The sequence below is a fragment of the Thamnophis elegans genome, chromosome 2 (assembly GCF_009769535.1).
Source record: "Thamnophis elegans isolate rThaEle1 chromosome 2, rThaEle1.pri, whole genome shotgun sequence".
Taxonomy (NCBI): domain Eukaryota; kingdom Metazoa; phylum Chordata; class Lepidosauria; order Squamata; family Colubridae; genus Thamnophis; species Thamnophis elegans.
Genome location: NC_045542.1, coordinates 167,696,031 through 167,720,588, shown reverse-complemented (window position 1 = coordinate 167,720,588; position 24,558 = coordinate 167,696,031).

Below are 24,558 nucleotides of genomic sequence, written 5' to 3'. Positions count from 1 at the left end.
TTTGAATGATCTTTGAGATATGCCGATATTTTAGCCATCTCGGCTAAGTTTGTTACTTTCAATGTCCATTCTTGGATTGTAGGCAAGTCTTCCTTCTTCCAATATTGCGCCACCAACAGTCTTGCTGCAGTTATCAGGTGCAGAATCAAATTGGTCTCTACCACTGTAAAGTCAGTACATATACCTAGTAAAAATAACTGAGGAATAAACTTTATCCTTCTTTTAAAAACATTTTGCATGACCCACCATATTTTTATCCAAAATGCCTTAACCTTTTGGCAGGTCCACCATATATGATAATATGTAGCATCGAGAGAACCACACCTCCAACATTTAGGCTGTACATTCGGATACATAGAAGCCAACTTTTTAGGATCTAAATGCCATCTATAGAACATCTTGTAAAAATTTTCTCTCAGATTTTGAGCTTGTGTAAATTTCACATTTCTTACCCAGATTCTTTCCCATGTATCCAACATTATTGGTTCCTCAATATTTTGAGCCCATTTTATCATACAATCTTTAACTAATTCTGTTTCCGAATCCATCTGTATTAATACATTATATATCCTCTTTATATGCATTAAGCTTTGATCTCTTATTTGTTTAAACAGATTATCCTCAACTTGGATAAAACCAATTTTTTGATCTATTTTCCACCTAGCCTGTAATTGCCCATACTGGAACCATGTTTGAACTACCTTCTCCTCTTTTAATACCTCTAAAGATTTTAATTGTAATACCCCCCTTTCCGAGGTAAGAAGCTGTCTGTAAGTAATTCTGTCCTGTTTTTGTGCTGTATTCATATTTTCAATTGCGTGTCTAGGAATTGCCCACATGGGTATCTTGTCATTTAATTTATATTGGTATTTCTTCCAAACCCGCAATAAAGCATTTCTTAAAATATGACTTTTAAAATTCTTATCCAATTTTTTGTTGAATAACAGGTAAGCATGCCAACCAAATACCAGATCGTGTCCCTCAATATTCAATATTCTATCATTGGTTAAATGAGTCCAATCACTAATTGCAGATAATGCCACTGCATCATAATATAGTTTTAAATTAGGTAGTTTCAATCCTCCTCTCTCACGTACATCTTGCATTATTTTCATCTTTACCCTCGGCTTCTTTCCTGCCCACACAAATTTGTTGATACCCTTCTGCCATTCTAAAAGGTTCGCATCTTTTTTAAGTATAGGTAACATTTGGAAAAGAAATAAAAATTTTGGTAAAATGTTCATTTTCACTGCCGCTATCCTACCCAGCAAAGATAAGTGCAATTTCTCCCATTTTTTCATCTCTGTCTGTATGCTATGCCAAAGTGGTTCATAATTATGCTTATATAATTTCCCATTTGAAGTTAAAATGTTAACTCCAAGATATTTGACTTTTTTAACTACCTCACATCCTAGCATCACTCCTAATTCTTCCTTTTGTTTAATATTCATATTTATAGCTAATATTTTGGTTTTTCCTAAGTTTATTTTAAAACCCGACACTTGACCATATTGATTAATCGTATTCATTAAAACCATACTGGATTCCTGCGGTTGTTCCAATATTATGACCAAATCATCCGCAAAAGCGCGGACTCTATATTCTTGCTGCCTAATCTTGATCCCTTTTAAACCATCCAAGCCCCGTATTTTGTTCAACAATACTTCCAAACTTATAATAAACAATAATGGGGACAAAGGACAGCCCTGTCTTGTACCTTTTCCAATTTGAAAAGAGTCTGTTAAACTTCCATTGACTATAATTTGTGCTGTTTGCTGTTGGTATATTGCTTTAATTGACTGTAAAAAATTATCTCCTATCTGCATTTTTTGCAGTATCTTCAGCAGAAATTGCCAGTTAACTCGATCAAAGGCCTTCTCAGCATCCAAAAATATAAACGCAGCAGGGATCTGATTGTTCTTTCCCAAATATTCTAATGCATTAATAATTAATCTAACATTACTTTTCATCTGTCTCCCTTGTATAAAACCTGTTTGGTCCGTATGTATCAATTGTTGAATGACCAACATTAACCTATTTGCTAATATTTTAGTAAAAATTTTATAATCTACATTCAGTAATGAAATAGGTCTATAATTTTTGGGTTGAGTAGTATCTTGATCTTCTTTGGGTATCAAAGATATAAACGCTGTCTTCCAAGATGGACGGACTTTACCTTCCGTTTGAATCATATTAAATAATTCTCTAAGAGGTTCTACCATTTCTAACTGTAAATTTTTATAGTAAACCGCTGTCAAGCCATCTGTACCTGGTGCTTTCCCTGACTTTAATTGCTTAATTACCTGCAGGATTTCCCCCGAGGTTATTGGTTGATTCAATTTTTGCCTGTGTTCTTCTCTAACTGAAGGTATTTTCTCTTTGTCTAAATATTTGTCTATGTCTAAACCATTAATTTTATCCCCTTTATACAGTTCTGTAAAAAATTCCCAGAAAGCCTTTTGAATCTCTTCCTGTTGAAACACCTCCTTCCCTCTGTAAATCAGTTTAGATATATTTCGAGTTTTCCTTTTTTTCCTAATCTGATAAGCTAACCATCTGCCAGGTTTGTTTGCATTACAAAAAGTATTGTGTTTTGCATATAATAAATTAGTAGCTACCTGGTCAGAGATCAACATGTCAAATTGAGATTTTAATATGTTAATAGCTTCCTTAACCTTTGTATCGTCTGGGTTCATTGTTAACTCCAGCTCTTTTCTCTTAATTTCCTCTTCCAGTTCTGTTCGTTTTAACCCTTGCTTATTTCTATGTGTTTTATTTATATTCATCAAAACTCCTCTCATATACGCTTTGCTTGCGTCCCATACAAATTCCATAGATGTACCCTTATTCATATTCAAAACAAAATATTCAGATAGTAATTTTTTAAAATCATTAATATACTTTTCATATCTAAATAAGTTTTCATTCAATCTCCAAGACCTTCTTGCCTGCACTACCCTTCCCAACTCCATCCAAACTGGGTTATGGTCCGAAAGGACCCTAGCTGCAATCTTTGTTTTCTTGACCCTAGATAGCAAATCATTAGTGGTTAGGATAAAATCAATCCTTGAAAGGGATTGATGCCTGTCCGAGAAGAAAGTGAAGTCATATTCCTCTGCATTTCTTTCTCGCCAAATATCTCTCAATTCAAAATCATCCATAATGTCAAAGATTTGGGTAACTTTGCTCGCATCTTGGTATTTAGGCGGGAAATCTTCTTATCTCTCTTAGTGTCTATCACTCCATTCCAGTCACCCAATAGTATACAGGAACTATAGTCCCACTGTACTAATTTAGCATGAAGATTTCTATAGAATCTATCTTGCTGTTGATTGGGAGCATAAATTCCCAAAAGTAATGTCTTTTTCCCTTCTAAGATTAAGTCTAAAGCAATATATCTTCCGAAGGGATCTGCTTCTATTAATTCAGCTTTCATATCTTTTCTTAAGTATACAACTATACCATTCTTCTTTTCCATAGCAGAAGCTGCAAAATGTTGACCAAGTTTTGAGTTGATCAAATATTTTTGATCAGTTGACTTGATATGAGTTTCTTGCAAACAAATTACATCGTTCTTAAACTGTTTGAGATAATGAAATATTTTCTTCCTCTTCTGTGGAGAATTCAGTCCGTTGACATTCCATGTTAAAATCTTAGTTGTCATCTTTGGTTGGTTGAAGCATTTTTAGAGCTTCCTGCACGGCCTGTTTAACCTTAGGTCTAGCTCCTCCCACTGCTTCCAGATTTGTTATTGTAGTTCCTTGATCGATGGCCGATGATTGTTGATGCTGTTGCTTTTTAGCTTGTTTCTCCATACGTCTAGTAGTCATGCGGCTAGGTCTTGGTTCCATAGCACCTTGCACTTCTAGAGAAGAGAGATGCTCCATCTTGTCTGGTGGTTGTGTAGTTTGCTGTCTATCCTGTCCTTCTTGTGGTCTTTCTCTAGGTCCAGATGGTGCAGGGTGTCCGGCCTTCAATATATTATAATAAAAATCTCGGGCTTTCCATACAGAGTTGAGGCGGTACCTTTGCTTATCAAATGTAAATATGATGCCAAATGGCGCATCCCATGTATACTGTATCTGATGATTTCTAAGTTCTTCGATCAAAAAAGCGTAGTCTCTCCTGGCTCTTAACATTTGAGGTGGTATCTCTTTCAAAACAGCCAGGTCTTGACCGCCAATTTGAAGCTTAGTGTTATAAGACGCTTGCAGTACCATATTTCTAAGCTCTCTTGTAGTAAAATATATAACGATGTCTCGAGGAAGCTGCTTCTGCTTTGCCAGCCAGGAGTTAACGCGGTAAGCTTTGTCAATTTGCCAGACTTGGTTGGTCCCTGGTCTTCCCATCAGGCGATCAAAAGCTTCCGATAGGATCTGTTTCAGGTTCTCCTGTTTCTCCTCACGCAGCCCCCTTACTCTTAATGCGAACTCCATTTGTCGGTACTGTATCATAATAATTTCTTTTTCAGCATTTTCCACTTTTTGTTCCACCACCTCTGTTTTCAATGTCAAGTTAGCATTGGCATCATTAAGAACCTCTAGAGTATCTTCCATTCCAGAAATATGTTCTGTTAAAACAGTTACAAGACTCAGCATGTCGTCTCTAATTTTATCAACCTTAGCGTCAAATTTCTCATACAGCTCCTGTTTAAGTCCTTTTATTTCATTTTTAATTTCTTCTTTCATTTCTTTTATTTCCTCTTTTCTCTCCTCTCTATTATCTCTAAACTTATCTTCCATTTTAATTGTCTGTGCATTAAGAGCCTCGCTTAGATTACTCAGGAAAAATTCTTTCGTTAACACATCCCCAGCAGGGGGCGTAGGAAGCGGAGGCTGCAGCTTTGTGCCAGGCACTGAAGATGTGCCCCTGGAAGTAGAGGGTGACGACTTCAAGTTAATATTTGGTTTTGAGGCCATTTCAAAATTTATCTGCCTGCAGTTAGTAGAACTCTATTGCCTGAATATGCAGCTTTAAGTAAAGAGGCTTTTATTTTGAAGTTTAAGGCTTGGCAAAACTTTCAGTGAGTAAACATTGTAACAAGACCGTTCAGCAGATTCATCACCATTTAACTTCCAAATAAGCAAGGTTAATGAAGGAGTAAAATTCTTCTATTGTGAAACCAAAACATGTGATAAGCAATCTCTTTTGTTTTGAATTCTTGTGAGGATTAGCAAAAAGTGTTCATTATTACCGGAGAAACCAGCCTGCTCGGCGCCATTTTAAAAGCCTCTAAGTAAATAATTTTTCGGAGGAGAAAAAGAAAAGAAGCTAAAATGTTGATAAACAATTATTGTCCACGCAGTAAACGGATTCAGCTCGTGATAAGATTAAATCAAACAAAACTTTGAGCAGAGTGGGGGAGACTTACTTTGTCCCTGCACAAGGCAGTTTGAAGTTCCCAGCACGGACAGCCGTTCTGCCTTGGGCTAGCCCCCCTTTCCTTGCAAGCACAAAAGCTGCAAAAATCGAAGAGCATTTGCCAGCAAAACAGTTTCTTCTTTCCTTCTTGCCTGAAGGATAAGAAAACCTGATAAGATGTCAGATGGAAGATCCTCTAAACAGGTACGTAGCCAGGAATTCGGAGGCAGCTGATTTTTTGCTGCCTCCACCAGCAAGCTCCTCCCAGGAAGCCCTCATGGGGGTTTGCTTTCAATGCCTTTGAGTTTTCAAGTTAACTGACCTGAATCTAAAGAGTGTAAACTTTTTTATCAGTTATTCAGGTGATCTTGAAAAATAGAGTTAACAATTTTCACACATGGTATATATTCACTGAGTCTATGGAAAGGGAAGGAGATTGAGCCAGTTGTGTCGATAACGTTATTTACCTAACCAAAGAATCCAATGAATAGTTCCCTGATAAATTTCATAACAAAATTTAAAATCAAAGTCTCAAAATCATAGTGCATATGAAACAACAAGAGGAAGGACAAAAACAGAAGAGTATCAGATCAATTTGTTGGATAATTTGTTGGATAAACCTTGTATTTTGTCAGAGTTTTGGCAGCATGACTAACTTTATGTGATACACCCAGGAGCAATAACACAGTACACAGAGTCTTTAAGACAATTAACAAGTGGTTTATTTACAACTATATAGAGGCAAACACATGCAGAAGATAAAATTCCTTACCATTCACTACAGACACAAAAGAGATGTGAAGTTCCCAGAAGATGACCTAATTAATTTACAAGCCTCGAGACAAAGTTCAAAAGAAATCCAATCATTTATTAGGATCAACATTCTGGTGTGGACTCCTGTGGAGCCAAAACTGCTTTCGCTTAATTGCGTTTGAACTTTACCCCTGTATCCCCTCCCTTCTATCCTGCATCATAACTCATATTCTCTAACTAGGCTGTAGACAGGAGATCTGAGTCTGGCTGAAGGCATGCATGGAATTTCCCCTTCCATGCCAGCCTGATAATAGGCATGGCAACGCTTTAGAAGTTGACAAGAGAACTGAATACACTCTAAGAAGAAAACACCCTCTTAATAGCCACCTATATATGGACTTGTGTGGACCTCCCATCAGAGTCTTAAAAGGGTTATGCCTGTATTGCTGAATCATTCTCATTGCATCACCCTTGCCTTATATTGCATTACAGCTTACAACATTTCATCCGCTGGCAGCTAGTAAATCCTCAATACCTTGACATATTTCAATTAGCCTTTATTCCTTTAATATTTTTCGGGGTGGGGAGTTCATATTGTAGATATTTCTCCTTTCTCTCCTCAGCCCTTTCCTCCTTCCAAGTGTGTGGAAAGTTGTCTTCCTGGCTTCAAGAAGGTAGCTAGAGAAGGAGAACTCATCTGCTGCTATGACTGTCTTCCATGTGCAGAAGGAACCATCTCCACCATGGAAGGTGGGTGGCATCAGAAAATGGTATAGACTTTTGGGAAGTCTATAGAAGCCAACCTAGCTCATGAATTGTTGTTTTTACCGATACGACTTTTCTTTTAAAAGAAAATCTCCATAATGTATGAAAATGAATAATATTTGAGATTAAATCAGGGGAAGGATATAAAAAGACAGGGGATGAAAGAAGCCTTGGCATTAGAAGATTTCTTGCTCTTCATCTTGTTTACTGTTTGGTGTTTCTGAAAAATGGAGTAATTCTTTCTTCTCATTTCTCCTTTTCTTAAGTCCAGTAATGAAGACTGAACTTGTATGTTTAAGAATCCCAATAACAAGTCCAGCTCTAGATCCATCCTTCCTTCCTTCCTTCCTTCTTTCCTTCCTTCCTTCCTTCCTTCCTTCCTTCCTTCCTTCCTTCCTTCCTTCCTTTCCAAACCTTGATGAGAAATATCAGACTGTCTCTAAGTGAGTGAAAGAGACAAGAGTTTCCTTTTCTAACTGGATTCACAGGAAGAATGCTAAAACGGATTGGTCTTTTCCCTCACCCTTCAAAAGACATGCCCATGGAGACAGGAACCATTGGTGCTTGCTTTTCTGGAAATGGGTGGGAGGATTAAAAAAAAAAACCTAAGGAATACACTAACCAGAGCAACAGCTGTCCAGTTTCCTTGATCACAGCGGGGGTGGGGGGAATTGACTCTTGGGTTAATTTGGGAAAAATGGGATTTGATAAAAGAGTTTTCCTTTCCTCCAGTTTATTCATACAGATGAGCAGAACTGGAAGGGGCACTGAGACTAGGTGATCCTCCTTCCTGGGTTTGAAATGGTCCAGGTTTTGGAGGTCCAAGAGACTATTTTTCCATGGATTATTGCCAGGGGGACACTGCAGAGTTTTCACCACTAAAGGATGGTTAATGAAGTCTGGGATTCAAACAATGCATAACACATTGGAATCAAAACATTCATCCACACCATCACTAGTTTCACTCCAACTATGCACCTGGGACCAAGGAACAACCTGATTTAATTGGTACATGCTATCTTTCTTTTTCCAGATGCTGAAAAATGTACCAAATGTCCAGCAGATCAGCATCCAAACATCAAGCGAGATGAGTGTATACCTAAGACTGAAACTTTCCTATCCTATCGAGAAAATTTGGGGATCATCCTAGCTTCCTTTGCAATGTTCCTGTGTTTAGTAGCAAGTTTTGCCTTGGGAATCTTCATTAAATTCCGAGAAACTCCCATAGTTAAAGCCAACAATCGGGACCTTTCCTACATCCTCCTCATCTCCCTCCTGCTTTCCTTCTTGACATCATTCCTATTCATTGGCGAGCCAAGGAGAGCCACTTGCCTTCTCCAACAAACAGCCTTCAGCAACATCTTCACAGTTGCCATTTCTACAGTCTTGGCCAAAACAGTCACTGTGGTATTAGCATTCTTTGCCACAAAACCAGGGAATAATGTACAAAGATGGCTAGGGAAGACATTGGCCAATTCTATCATCCTTTCATGTTCTGGTATCCAGGTTCTCCTCTGCAGCATCTGGTTGGGCACTTCTCCCCCATTCCCTGAGTCAGACATGTATTCACAATCAACAGAGATCATCCTTCAATGTAATCAAGGCTCTGTTGCCATGTTCTACTTTGCCCTTGGCTACATGGGCTTCCTGGCTTTCATCTGCTTCACGGTGGCTTTCCTGGCCAGGAATCTCCCTGGGGCCTTCAATGAAGCCAAGCTCATCACCTTCAGCATGCTGGTCTTCTGCAGCGTCTGGATATCCTTCCTACCCACCTACCTGAGCATCAAGGGAAAGTATATGGTGGCCGTTCAGATCTTCTCCATCTTGGCTTCAAGCACTGGCCTGCTAAGCTGCATCTTCATCCACAAGTGCTACATTATCTTTTTAAGACCAGACCTGAATACAAAAGAACATTTGATGTCAAAACAAAATCGTAATTAACTTTTGATATGATTTTTCTCCTTATGTCATTTAATAACTGAAATATATTAATTTGTCCTATAAAGTTCCTTAAAAAAGCATGAGTCCACACACACATATCTGTTTTGTTTTGCATCACATTAGAAACAACTCTATACATGATAAATATATTTAACCTGTTTTCATTGTGTTTAGGTATGTAGAAAACCCCTCCCAGAGTTTGTCCCCTTTCCTGTTCTCCCAAATTTTGTCTTTGGTTTATGTTGATGAATTTGTAAATACAGTTTGCCTATCTCAACTTCTACTTTTCTGTCTGCCACCTCCCATAAACAAGAATTTCCTTCCATCAATATGTCTAGAACCTCATTCCCATATCTAAAACTTCATCCATAATGTTGGTATTCACTACTATAGTGAACCTTTCATATTGGTCTTTACAAGCAGTGATCCAGTGGCTGGTGCCTCTTGGACATACCCAAATTGCAACAGAGAGCAATAGAGAAATTGACAGGTAATCTGAGTATTCCTTTTGTCCCCTACCAACTTTTAACCAATCATGTTAGGCAGAGGCCATGGATTAATAGATTTGAAAAGGTTCTTGGTATTTTTTATCTTGTCCCAGATCTTGAAGAAGCCAAACGTCTCATGTGATTGACAGCTCAAGCTCTTTTTGATAAAGTAAATAATTAATAAATCAATAAAACAATGTTCTGGGGTTATCAATCCTGTCAAGATAATACTTAGATTAAATAAGTGTGATGTAAGGAGATACAAGATCCCAAGGGAGAAACATGAAAGATTTATTAAAAAGTCAATAAGAATTGTAATACTATAGAACAAAAACAGGATGCAATTACATATAGAGAGCTTCTTAACGAGGTGTACCACAGTTAAAGCCTCTGAATGTATTCAAAGAGGAAAGGGTAATTCAAACCTGGTTTCAGTAGGGACAGTTACAAGCTAGATGGAAAAAGGATCAGAAAATTGGTATCATACAAAATGAGGATAATTTGGGGACCAGAGTCATATAAAAAGGTTGTATAATATACTGAAACAGATTCTGAAACAGAGCTAGTTAAAGACTGCATGATAAAATGGGCACAAAATTTTGAAGAACCAATAATGATGGAAACATGGGAAAAGATGTGGGTAAGAAATGTAAAATTTACATAAGCTCAAAACTTGAGAGAGAATTTTTATAAGATGTTTTATAGATGGCATTTAGATCCCAAAAAGTTAGCTTGTATGTATCCGAATTTACAAGCTAAATGCTGGAGATGTGATTGTGTTGACACTACGTATTATCATACATGGTGGACTTGTAAAAAAGTTAAAGCATTTTGGATAAAAATATGGTGGATTATTCAAAATACTCTTAAAAAGAGGATAAAGTTCACTCCCCAGCTGTTTTTGCTAGGTATAATTACAGATTATACAGTTATTGAGACTAATTTGATTCTGAATTTAACAACGGCAGCAAGATTGTTGGTGGCGCAGTACTGGAAGAAGGAAGAATTGCCTACTATTCAAGAATGGATGTTAAAAGTAATAAATTTAGCAGAGATGGCCAAAATCTCAGCATATTTGAAGGACTATTCAGATGAGAAATACAAGCTGGAATGGAGAAGATGGATTGACTACATTCAAAATAAATATCGGACTAAGAAATTTCAATTAGCTTACAAATGAATGAACAAGGAATGTTACAATTTATTTAAAGTTAGTTTAATAAAAGGGGAGTTAAAGTACAAGAGGAGGTAGGATGCTATAGTTACTTAGCTTATGTTAGTGTATGATTCCTAAATGTTTATACCCTGTTTTTTTCTCTGGGAGGTTGGGGGGAGGGAGGGTTGGAGCGGGGGCAGGTTTGGAGTCGAGGGAGGGAAGGGGAAATATTTGTAAAATCTATTAAAACTCTTCAATAAAAAAAGGATTGAAATACTAAAAAGGGCAAAAGAAGATGGATAGCTATAGAATAATTCTTAATGTGGTGGCTATTTTACTAAGATTTGGAAAAAAGGGATAGAAAGTAGAAATTGGGAAAATAATATTATGTATACTAATGTGTAGTAGAATATATTATAAGTACAAGGTATACACAAACGTTAGAAGTTGAATTATTATGATTATGTATATTTAAATAGTATTCTTATCATTAATAATTCTTTGTCTGAAGTGGTGTAGTTTCCTGCATAAGCATGGGGTTAGACTAGAAGACCTCCAAGGTCCCTTCCAACTCTGTCATTCTATCATTCTATAATATTGTGTATAAAGTATATCGGCCCAGACAATACACTGTTCACTAAGCACTTATGGCTGCTAAAGAAAAAACTATAAATAAAATTATATATAAAAAAGAATGCAAATTCTTCTTCTAAGACCATTGTTCTCATGGATAAGAAAAGGGCAGGGAGTAACTTATGCTCTATTGCATTATTTCCTATGAATATACATACATACATACATACATACATACATACATACATACATACATACATAGAAACACATATACATATATACATACATACATACATACATATATACATACATGCATACACATCATTTTCCCCTACTTTCTGAAATATCTAAATATCAATGCATCCTTTTGTCTGCAGCAGTGACCGTCCTACTATTCTTTTGGAGGAGTCAACCTCCAATATTTTTATTCCAATTGAAAATAGTATTTAATGTCAAAATAATAAAATAAAAGGGATGCAATGGCTCAATGGCTAACATGCTGAGCTTGTCAATCAGAAAGGTAAGGAACTTAGTAGTTCGAATCCCTAGTGCCGCGCAATTGAGTGAGCTCCCGTTACTTGTCCCAGCTTCTGCTAACCAAGCAGCTCGAAAGCGTGCAAAAATGGAAGTAGAAAAATAGGAACCACCTTTGGTGGGAAGGTAACATGACCATGGAGACGTCTTTGGACAGCACTGGCTCTTCGACTTTGTAACGGAGATGAGCAACGCCCCCTAGAGTCAGGAATGACTAGCACATATGTGCGAGGGGAACCTTTACCTTTTCCTTTAATAAAATAAAATGATTTTTGGGGAAAAGGATCCCAAAAAGATTAAGTGATGATTTCATCACACAATATTTATCATGTTAATATTTAAAAATAAAAACCCCATATTTCTTCAGCCTATGAATTGCTTTTCAGAGCAAAAAGTTTCAGTATGTGAGTTTGTACATCTCCATAAAGAACAGCAGGCACCCTAAATATTGAATTAGTGCATCAGGGGTTTCCAAGCTGACACATAATTTGTGGATAATAAATACCATATTTACAAGTGAAATATGGAAATCAAGCTGGTTAGTTCAACTTCACAAGACAAGATAATTTTTTATATATAAACAAGGAGCCACAGTTGAGTGGCATTTGGAGAACTTGAAGCGAAGCTGCTGATGCAGCTCCCACTCAGCAAGCGTTTTCTCCAGGAATTTGCTAAATTTGATGGGAAGCATAAGTGGAGCATAAAGTAGTCAAATAAAGAGGAAATCAATGGTGGTATTCAGCCGGTTCGGACTGGATCAGGTGAATTGGTAGTGGCAATCTGTGGGTTGGCATGACTAGGCTATTTAGCCTAGTCATGCCTATTTAGCCAAATTTTCTAAGCTGCACGCATGCATGCAAGCCGTACACACTCACATTTTTGGTGTGCGGTGAACCTGTAGTAAAATTATGTGAAACCCACTCTGCATGAAATTATTTGCTGATCCCCACTTTCGTCTATCTCAAAATCAGGATTTATTAAAGGTAAAAGTTCCCCCGCACATGCATGCAAGTCATTTCCAGCTCTAGGGGAGGTGCTCATCTCCGTTTCCAAAGAGCCAGCACTGTCCAAAGATGTCTCCATGGTCATGTGGCCAACATGACTAAATGCCAAAGGAACACAGAGCGCTGTTACCTTTCCACCAAAGTGGTCCCTATTTTTCTACTTGCATTTTTTTTACATGCTTTCAAACTGCTTGGTTGGCAGAAGCTGGGACAAATAAGAGGAGCTCACTCCATTACATGGCGCTAGGGATTCGAACCATTGACCCTAACCTTCTAATCGACAAGCTCAGCATCTTAGCCACTGAGCCACCACATCCCTCTAGGGGATTCATTACTCATCTCTAAATAGGATTCCTAGGTACCTACAGACAGGGGTGAAATTCAGCAAGTTCTGACAGGTTCTGGAGAACCAGCAGCAGGAATTTTCAGTAGTTTGGAGACCCGGCAAATACAACCTCTGGCTAACCCCAGAGTGGGGTGGGAATGGAGATCCTGCAATATCCTTCCTGTGCCATGCCCACCAAGCCACGGCCACAGAACCAGTAGCAAAAAAATTCAAATTTCACCATTGCCTACAGATCTATCTATAAATTCTCCAAAGCCTAATTGAATCCATTTTAAGAGATCACACTTTGTGACCATGCTAACAGTTTCCCTTTATCCTGAGTTTTCTATAAGTGTTTTATTAAAAAGTTTTCGGCCAAATTGTTCAATCACCCACACTGACCCATCTTCACAGTTTGGAGCCAGTTCTCCCCTGAGCAGCTGCCCGTTGCCCCATCCAGGGTACAGAAAGCTAAAAGTCCTCTCTCATTCAATCATTCAAATCATAGTGATGTATTTGTTGTTTTTATGTTAGGACCCTAAGGAATTTTCTGCAAAAAAAAAAAAAAAGGTTTAACATAAACACTAAATATCAGTCCCACAATCAATGTTAGGTGGAGTCTGTGTCAGAGAATGCTGGGTACATACAGAAAGGGAATGCAAAGGTTGTTTTAGATGAAGCAGATTCTATGTTTATGGCCCCTTGGATGATTCTGACTAAATCTGAAGCCTCCGTCTGGAAAGAGAATTTAGTTTCTTCCACCTCTTCTTCTTCTCTCTTAAAAAGCAGGTGATACAGAGAAGGCTTAGTCAGGAACACAATACATGTTGCTGCTGCTGCTTCTCTTTCTGCTGTTTCTCTTCCTGTGGGGATCTGATGTGAGGCCCAAAGCCAAATGCCTCCTGACTGTGCGTCAGGGTGAAGTGGACCCAGAGCATCATTACCTGCCAGGAGATTACATGATTAGTGGCATAGTCTCTGCAATGGATGCTCGGTTTCAATTATTGAGCTTTGATAGAAGTCCTTCAACAACATTCTCACAGTGGCGCGGAGCCTGGATGCCGTGACAAGACGACGTGTGATCTCAAAGCTCTGAGATCGCACTCGATACTTTTATTGCTGGGGGATTCCAATGAACCTAAATCATGCCGAAGAGATGGTGAACAGGAAGATTACATCTTGCTGATCTCGGAGATATCACAAAATCTCTGAGAAAAGCAGGTCTAAAGTCTTCTGTTGGCTGTAAAAATTCCAGTCTTTTAAGGCTGACAAAGTCAGGGCAATTTGGAGGAGAAGTGTTTAGCTGGTAAGAAACTTACCGTTTAAAGAAAAACGTACTGCCTAAATTTTTTTTACAAATAATTTAAATCAAAGAATAGAAGAACTTAGCGGTGATTTTGATCTTTCTAATGGTTCTGGACAGTGATTATCTTACTTTTTAAATGTTATTTACATGGATTGATTCTAAGTAAACCTTTTCAAATGGGTGGATTACATTTCGACACTTTTATTACTTGGCTGTTCTGGCTTAAGATCTGATAAGATTGTACAGCTGTTCCTTTGTAGTTTGTGAGTCTTTCAGTTTTGCTGAGCTTTTAAGAAAAAATACAACTACGTATAAACATGGCGTCTCTTCAAGCATCTCTCCAAGTGAAGAGGGTGTTTGATACAGAGGAAAGATTTCAGAGAAAATTGGATTATTTGGTGTATTTGGCAACAAATTGTGATGAAAAAACTGAGGATGTTCATCAAATACAAAATAAGAAGATGGAAATTCAAAAAATTGAAATGGAAAACGGAGATAAAGAATTTGAGCTTGTTGATATTCGTGACAATTGGTTTATTTATGAGGGAGGAAAGAATGGAATTTTTGAAGAGGAGTTAAATGGAGAGAAAATTTATTTCAAAGGACAGGACATAGAAGAAGAAAGCATTAAAGAACTTATGGACTATGAAATACTATTTGCTAAACATTTGATAACACTGCTGAGAATTAAAGACAAGCTGATAAAGGAAACAAAAGGAGGGCGTCAACATTATATGAGAGATACCACAAACAAGAAGGTGCAAAGATCACTTCGTATCGACTTGTTTAAAAAGATGTTTGGAGAATTGGATCCACAAATGGCAGTAGATATAAGATTGTTTGGTTATTGAAGAGATACAGGTGGATAGATGGAAGAGTATAATTTGAAATTAGCTAAACTTAGTTAAATCCATTGGTAATAGGTATAGTTAAATAAAAATTGATAATGATAGTAATGTATACAATGTTGAGCTGTTATGATAAGTAATAATTGGACATGAGAAGGGAAGGTTAGAAATATTTTTGGACTATTTATAAAGATTATTAAAAGCAATAATAATTATAATTAAAAAACAAAACTATATAAAGTTAAGTTTTAACTAATACGGGGAAAATGTTATGATATAGGATATAGTTAAATAAAGAAAGGATAATGATAATAAATTATATACATGGAGAATTAGAAAATTTTGGTATTAAATATTATGGATGTTTAGCTAAAATAGGATATGAGGATTTAATGTTAATGGAGGATTTTACAAATAAGTAAATGAAATGCCAGCATGTGGCTATGTATTGAATTTTGGTATTCTTAAGGATGAAGGATGTTTAAATAACTGTAGTCAAATAAAAGTGAAGGTATGATGATGTTAATATGGTAAATATTTGAGTTAAGATATTTGAATTAATATGAATTATATTTGATGACATTGGAAGAGATGCACAAAAGCTTTTTGTAACCAGCTGATATACTTTTTACAATATATGTTTGTTTTGAAAATAAATAAATAAATAAAAATTCTTTTTAAAAAAACATTCTACAGTAAGTCAATTCTCCTGCACTACATTACAGCCACTTCAATAAATGTCTACAGGTCCTATCCTTCAAGGGGTAACTTGGGGTCCCTATTGCACACTGCAGATTATGAAACTCATTTCAGGCTTTAAAGTATAAAAACTCAATCATGGTGCTTCCCCCCCAATCCACGATCCATTCTTTGCTATGAGCAGAACTAGAGTGCAGACACAGAAGAAAGAGTGAAATCTCTCTTCCACCCCACTCCAGAGCTGGGCTGCTATCCAGGGGACACCTGGTTCTAGAATGGCAGAATGCTTTTCGCTATGTATTTTCTCTACGCATAAGAGATGCACTATATTTTCTCCCCACTAAAATTTGGTACTGGGACGAAATCATTCCAGTTAAAAACATAGGAATTTGCAATAGTGGTGAATAGCTATTGCTTGAGTGTAGGATGTGGGTAAAGGTTCGTTTTCCGAGCTTGTTGGTTGGTTTCTGAAAGTTTTGTTTTGATGTTACCAGAATAAGTAACATCTTCAGTTTAGGGGATGTCAGTGTCTGTGTTCTTCTGTTTATAAAGGCTTCAGATGTGAGTGTATCAAGTGAGGATTTTTTGATGGGTCAGATGTAAGTTGTCTGTGAATCTTATGATGGGTGATGTTAACATAGGAATTGATGGAAAGTGAAAATAGGTCTCACTTTAATTCATTAGTTCATGCCAGGAATGGGGATTTTTTTTAAAAAAATGAAAAAAAAATCTATTGGTTGGTAGATTGTTTTAAATCTTTATTTGTGATTCGCAGTGTCTGTCTCTAAGTGGCTTACAATTAAAACAAGAAATAGAAAACAGGAAAATAATCCAAGAAAACTCCACAAAACAACAAAAAGTAACTCACAACAGGGGCTCAAGTTTGCCCCAGAGAAAATAACCTGGTCTTTAGCAGCTTCTGAATATCATCCATGATGGAGCCATTTTGAATCAGTCTAAACTCTAGGGCCAATTCCAAAAATATTGATAGTGCCTAGAATATAAAAGGTATAATCAATTATTCCTTTATCTCTCTGTGTATATCAATCATGTTTACTAAGATATAGAAAGTAGTTCATTAAATATGGACCAAATGCTAGAAGACCAGCACGTGAAATTGAAGTTGTGCTACTGTAACCAAATAGGAGAATGATTCTTAAATAATATTGTGTGATTTAAAATGTTCTATTGTTTTTATTCTTTTTCTATGTAGATATATTGGAACATTGCAAACTGTTTGGAAGAAAAAATGTGATTGAGTTTATTAAAAATGTTATCCTGGAATGAAAGCTAAATGTTATTTTCATTGACACGTTCATATCTGCAGAAAAGCACTCAAGCTTCGTTGGAAATTTATGCCCTTCTTTTTTGCTTTTGAGGACATCAATCAGAATGGCCATATCTTACCCAACATCATCCTGGGTTATAATATCTATGAAAATTTCTTCAAGGTAGAAATGACTACAGATCCTTTGCTGGACCTGCTTTCAGATTGGGAGGCCAATGTGCCCAACTACAGGTGTGGAAGGCAGAGAAACACAGTGACTATTCTGGAAGAGGCTGAGGCTGGAATCTCCACACAGATTTCAACCATGGTGGGCACCTACAAAATTCCTCAGGTGGGTCTTTCTTGTGGAGGCAATTTTCAGTCTTGCATCTTTGAATAAGAAGTCCTCTGCTGGAGGAACTCTTTTCATTACAGAGATGAGAGCAAAAGCATTTTGCTTCTTAAATGTAAAATATTACCATCTTCCATTCCTTTCAGATTAGTTACAGTTTGTCTACCCCACCTTCTGAGGGATAAAATTCATTTTCCTTTCTTCTACCCAATGCTCCCTGCTCCCCATTACCTTTTATAGTTACTTGATAATTAGGATAAACTCCACCCCAGCGTGTGCGCACACCCATCACCTCGTGATCCAGAGTGAAAACTACCCGGCAATTAATCATGGATTGTTTTCAGTCAGTTATCAAGAGCTTTGTAGATTTCTCTGATGGACTGCTTGTGGAGGAGGGAAATCTGGTAAGCACAAGTTTTGGTAGCTGGTGCAGTTTTCTCCCCTGAATGGCAGCTCCAGGGCTCAGGCCTGGCCAGAGCTGACACAAAATTCAGATGCTTGTCAACTTGTTCATATTTATGACAGTTGCAGTGTTCCAGGATCATGTGATCAACTTTTGCAACCTTCTGACATATTCACTTACCAACTGTGTTATTAACTTAACAATTGTGGTGACTTACTTAATATCTGTGGCAAGAAAGGTTGTTAAATGGGGCAAAATTCACTTAGTACCAAAGAAGCAGTTCCTCGCATTGTGGCTCCTGCAGTGAATATGAGAAGCTCAGCCAATGTTTTGAGCACAGTTAACATCTCCAGCCTAGTGAGTTCTCTGTTAACACTCACCACATCTGTCAATTGGCCAACTCAAGTTACTGCACCAGTGAACATTGCACATTAAGTCACTATCACCTCATCAATGAATCTCCCAACACCAATGACATTAGCTGGCCCTTTAAATATAGCCAGGATATCTGTGGAAAGCATGTCTTTCTTTCCCCAGGCATCATCAGCCTCACCCCCTTAGTAAAAAAAACCTAGAGCAAAAACTTCATGCAGTATTAAAAAGAAGACTAGAAAAGGGGGCTGCTGTGTATTGTTTAATGGACTGCTAAATTGGCAAAATAAACTGCTAAATTGGCCACGCCCACCCAGTCACATGACCACCTGGCCATGCCCTCCCAATCACATGACCACATAGCCATGCCCACCAAGCTATGTCAACCAAGCCATGCCCACAGAACCGGAAGTAAAAAAATTGAATGGGGACAATGGACATTCTTATCTTGTGCCTTTTTTATATTAAAGTTCTCCATCTGGTTTCCATTAACTATTTCTTTTGCCATTTGCTTGTAATATATTGCCTTTATCATGTTTATAAATCTCTCACCAAAATTCATACAATCTAACTGTTGTATCATAAATTGCCAATTTACATTATCAAGGGCTTTCTGTGCATCTAAACAAAATCAATGCCATTTCTAAAAGTGTTTTATTAGAAAGATTTGAGGCTAAATTCTCAAATATCCTTCACTGGCTTATCTTCAAAGTTTGGAATGACCTCTGTGAGTTCTCCCATTGGGCATCTGCCTGTTGACTAGTTCAAGATTCAGAGAGGATTGTGCTCTCTTCTTTGCAATTATCAAAATCACAGTGATTTATTTACCCTTTTATTTGCTGCCTTTATGTTAAGTCCCTAGAGAGGTTTCTGCAAACTTCCATAGAAAGTAAGAATAACACGTCAGGATGTCTTGGTGTAAATATCAAACTCAAAAGCAATGCTGGGTGTGGTCTACGTCAGAAATGGTGTATCAATGGCTCAGGAGATAGAGAAGGAATCTATTTTCAGGGCAGGTGGGCTGTACTTATGTCCTTTGGCTTGATGCTGTCTGGATGCAAAATTTCAGTCTTGGAAGGAGCTTTAGTTTCTTACATTTCTTCTTCTCATTCTTTGTTCAAAAGCTGGTGCAACGTAGAAGGTTCAATCAACAATACAAATCATGTTTCTGCTGTTTATATTTGTGCTGTTTCTGTGGCCATTGGCATCTGGTGTGATGCAGAAAGCCAAATGCCTTCTGACTTTGGAGCAAGGTAAAGTGGACCCAGAGCATCTTTACAAGCCAGGAGATTATTACATTAGTGGCATCGTCTCTTCAACGGAGGCTCGGTTTCAATTATTAAGTTTTCATAAAAGTCCTTCAACAGAATTGTCAGGGTAAGTAAATCTTCCTCCACTGCATTAGATCATTTCCATCTAAGTTACTGTTTACAATTGCAGCACTCTCTAAATATAGGATGCTCTCCCTTAATCTGAACCAGAAGGCAATACGAGAAGCAACAGATAGAAACTAACTAAGTTAGTTAGTTAGAACTAAGGAGAAATTTCCTGACAGTTAGAACGATCAACTGGCTTCATAAGTTGTGGATGCTTCATAAGTTGTGGAAGAGACTGAATAGTCATTTGAATGAAATGGTATAGGGTTTCCTGCCTAAGCAGAGGATTACACTAGAAAACCTTCAAAGTCCCTTCCAACCCAGATATTCTACATTCTATGTTCTTTTTTACTTTACAATTCTAACTTGGGGTCCTTAATTCACACTGCAGGTAATGGTGCTTACTTCCAGCTGCCATGTATCAGAACAAAACCAAGAAATTTGTCCCCATCCTCTTTAGTTCCTGTCCTATCAACAGAACTAGAGTGTGCACACAGAGTAACACAATGATTTCTCGTTCCACCTTAACCCTGAGCTGAGATGGGGGATGCCAATCCAAGAAGAGGGTTGCTGCATTTCCTCTCCCAATTGCAGATGAAATAAATTCACCTTTGTTTTTTCCCAACCAAAATTTATTACTGTGAAGAAGGATTCTCAATAAACAATTGGGCATTCACTGAATTTGCAACAATCTCTCATTCTCATTCATGAGTGCATACTAGGGTACTAACAGAACAACAAAATAACTGAATTGGAAAGACCCTTGCAGGTCTTTTAGTCCAACCCTTGCTCAAGCAGGAGACCTTATATCGTTTCGTACAAATGTCTCTCTCTCTTCTTAAAAACCTTCAGTGTTGGAGCATGTCTTATAATTAAAAATATAACAAAAATCATGAAAAGAATAATAAGAAACAACACAAAAACAACAAAGATCCCTCCAATCAAAGTTGAACCTTCACTCTTTTTCAAAGCAGAGAAGGATAATAAATGTCATCCATGCAGGAGCCAGTTTCAATAAGTCTAAATTTTTGCTCCAATTCCAAAAAACATTTAGATCTCTTCTAAATTTGGAATATTTAGAATAGAATTTAATTGAATGGAATAGAATAGAATTGAATAGAACAGAACAGAACAGAACAGAACTAGAATAGCAGAGTTGGAAGGGACCTTGGAGGTCTTCTAGTCCAAACCCATGCTTAGGCAGGAAATCCTACACCACTTCAGACAAATGGTTATCCAATATCTTCTTTAAAATGTCCAATGTTGGAGCATTTACAGCTTCTGGAGGCATGTTATTCCACTTATTAATTGTTCTAACTGTCAGGAAATTGCTCCTTAGTTCTAAATTGCTTTTAAGACTTTTAAATTATGTCACATTTAATTAGAACTTAAAAGTCCATGCAGTCTTTTTTTAATTTTCAGATTCTAATGTCTAATTCTAATATTGGTCCAATGCAATCCAAGCCAAAAATTTATTACCTCCCACAGCGATAGAAAATCAAAACCAAGCAATGTAGAAAAACAAACACTCATTAAAAGCTCTCACAGTTCCAAATTATCTTTTCTGGTAGTCAAGGTAAATTTTCCTAGCTGCCTTTTCTATTCTATCTTCCACCAAGTATTGCAATACTCTCTTCCCAGCAGATGGTTCTCTTAAATCCATAATACAGTCAAACCAGCTAATTTGTCAAAACTATCAAAAACACTTTAAATCCACATTAAAAAAAACTTTTCACGGGTTCTTTCTTTTTATAATTTTTAATTTCTCCAAATCCAATTATAAGAGCAAGAATCTTCTTCGGCTTTGGTGTTTTAGCCTCCACTTTATCCTTCTTCCTCCATGGAGTTTCCCAAATGCCAATTAGCTACTAATTTTGGCTCCAACACCCTTTTAAAGTCCAAAATCAAAGTTTTCTTTTACCTGTGAATTGGCCAATCACTCATCCAGTTCCAAAATTTGTTCCAACACCGCTCCTGCTCAAAAACTTAATCTGGTTGCTCCAGCTTCAGAGCAGACATTTAGAAAAGGCCCCCGCTTATGCCATTTAGTCCGAAAAGGTATCTCTGACCTACTGAGGAACTTGCTGGTTCTTCTTGGTTGTCAGAGATGCCTCTCCTTCTTCCTTCTTCTTCTGGTCCGAAGATCCCCCAACAGCAGTTTGTCCAGCTGGATTTTTACAGAGCTCATTGGAGCCTGCTATTTTTCCAACTGGTCTCGCTGTGATGCTTCTGGTTTTCTCCTGATCCTGAGCTTTCTTTTGCCAATTGGGGTCACATAACTTGCTGATGTTTTCTATCCATTATGTTTTAGGTCTTTTGTGGGGTTTGTTTTAATCAAGTGGGGTCCATTCTCTGACTGCCTTAGTCCACCTTCCACCCGTTCTTATTGCTTTGTGACCAGCCTATTTCCATTTCAATTCTTTTACTTTCTTGATGGCATCATATACTTTCATTTGTTCTCTAATTTGTGTGCAGGTCTATCTTGCTTGTAATGCTGAGCATGTATCTTTCCATGGCTCTTTATACCACTCATAGCTTCTGTAACAATTGTTTCTGGAAAGTCTGAAAATGTTAAAATATTCATGACTGGGAGAGACATGTTGGATCATATGATGGACATGTGGTTGCTGGGCAGGGATTTGAAATTTCTTTTGGGTGGGAAAAAAATGGAACTCTAAGATTTGGGTTTTCTCAGATGTACCAATATCACATATCTAATAAAATGGAACTTTGAGGAATTACTGGCCTGAGAGCCTTCTTTTATTGGGGAGTATTACTTTGAACCCTGAAACCAACACATGAAATCTAGATTATATTAGTTTAAACAAGTATGTGAGTGTCTTTAAAAAACTGTAGAATCCAAAAATTCATTGATTTTATTTTATTTAATATTTTAGAATGTTACTAACTGCTAAAAGGAAAATTGTTACTTAGCAGATTAAAAGTATTATTGTGGAAGAAAAGTCAAATGCTATTTTCTTCAATATGCTTGTATCTGCAGCAAATCATCCAAATATCATTGGAAATTCATGCCCTTCTTTTTTGCTATTGAGGACATCAATCGGAATGGTCATATCTTACCCAACATCACCCTGGGTTATAATATCTATGAAAATTTCTTCAAGGTAGAGATGACTACAGATCCTTTGCTGGATCTGCTTTCAGATGGGGAGGCCAATGTGCCCAACTATAGGTGTGGAAGGCAGAGAAACACAGTGGCTATTCTGGAACAGGCTGAGGCTGGCATCTCCACCCAAATTTCAACCATGTTGGGCACCTACAAAATCCCTCAGGTGGGTCTTTCTTGTGGAGGCAGTTTTCAGTCTTGCATCTTTGAATAAGAGGTCCTCTGCTGAAGGAACTCTTTTTATTACAGAGATGAGAGCAAAAGCATTTTGCTTCTTAAATGTAAAATATTACCATCTTCCATTCCTTTCAGATTAGTTACAGTTTGGCTACCCCCCTTCTGAGGGATAAAATTCATTTTCCTTTCTTCTACCCAATGCTCCCTGCGGAAGGAGTCCAGTACCCAGGAATAGTCAAGCTTCTCCTCCATTTCAGGTGGACCTTTGTTTGCTTAATTGCTCCAGAAACTGACCAAGGGGAGAGGTTCATGAGGACAATGTCTTCATTGATGCTACAGAGTGGCATTTGTGTAGTTATATATCAAACTTTTCCACTAAATGAGGAAAGAATGGAGATGATGATACAACCATTTTTCAAGTGGAGGAAAATTAATGTCTTTGTTTATGGATCACAGACTAGTTCATTCCGGATAGGAATAAGAATTGTACAAGAAGTACTACATGGAATGGGAAATACTCTGGAAAAAGTATGGATCACCACGGCTCATTGGGATCTCAGTTTTGATTTGAAGTTTAATATGTTTACCTATAAACACATTGGTCCCATTTTTTCCTTTCTGATACAGAAAGGGAAACGGGCAAACTTTAATGTTTTTTCTGTTGCTTCCAAAGCCATGCGTAATAGTATGAGGAAAAGCTTTACATGTTCATCTACCAAGGATGCCTTTTCCCTGAAAGTCTGGAGATGGTGCAGACAGACAGAACTGGGGATTTTGCAAAAAGAGTTGATTGATTGGGTCCTGGCAGTAGACAGCCATCTCACTTACAACACTATTTGGGCTGTGGCAAGGGCCTTAAATTCAGTTTATGTGTCTAGATTCAAGAAATCTGTGAGGAAGAAGAGTATGAAGATGAAAGTTCCAAGGCTGAAAGGTTGGCAGGTATTTCTTTTTTGCGTTTCCCCTGGTTAGAAATTCTGTTTATATATAGCACCACAGAGCTAACAAAGAGTACAGTCACCATGTGCTTTACTTCTTAACTGTTTTAACTGTTAACAAGAAGCTCTATTTAAACAAAAGAACATATATACCATAGATCCAAACTTGTAAACATCTACTGGCTGAATATTACTGTTGTTGTTGCATTGAAATACATTCCAACAATGAATTCCAATATTCTTGCAGTTGGGAATCAGTTTAATTTTCCCCCAAACAGAATACTTTGATACCTTGTTCATTCCTCTATCCTGCTATCTCATTCAATCAAATATCTCCTGTTTACCTGACCATAATATTATTCTGTGTTCATGTCCCTCTTCTTTGGACTTTCTCTCTAGAAGCATAAGTGTTTATGTGCCTCAGAGAACCCCCTTCCATTCCTTCTGATACAATGGGGAAGTCAAATTCCTCTGAATGGGGGGGGAGTGTTCTTGGTGCTCCCTGAGCTTGATTGTTTCCTTGCAGATATTTCATTACCGAAATGAGGTAACATTATAATTGGTACCTCTGAACCCCCTCCCCTTTATGTGCTATCTTTCTGTTGAAGGTTTCTCACACAAACCTACAGATAGCTTCCCCCAGTCTGATGTCGTTTCTAAACTGTGATTTTTCGATTCCAGCTTCACTCCTTCCTTCAAAGTTCACAGTTTCACAATAATTCCATCGAAGGAGTGTATTTGGATGAAAAAGGAGATCTGACAGCTGACCTGGATATTCTGAACTGGATCATTT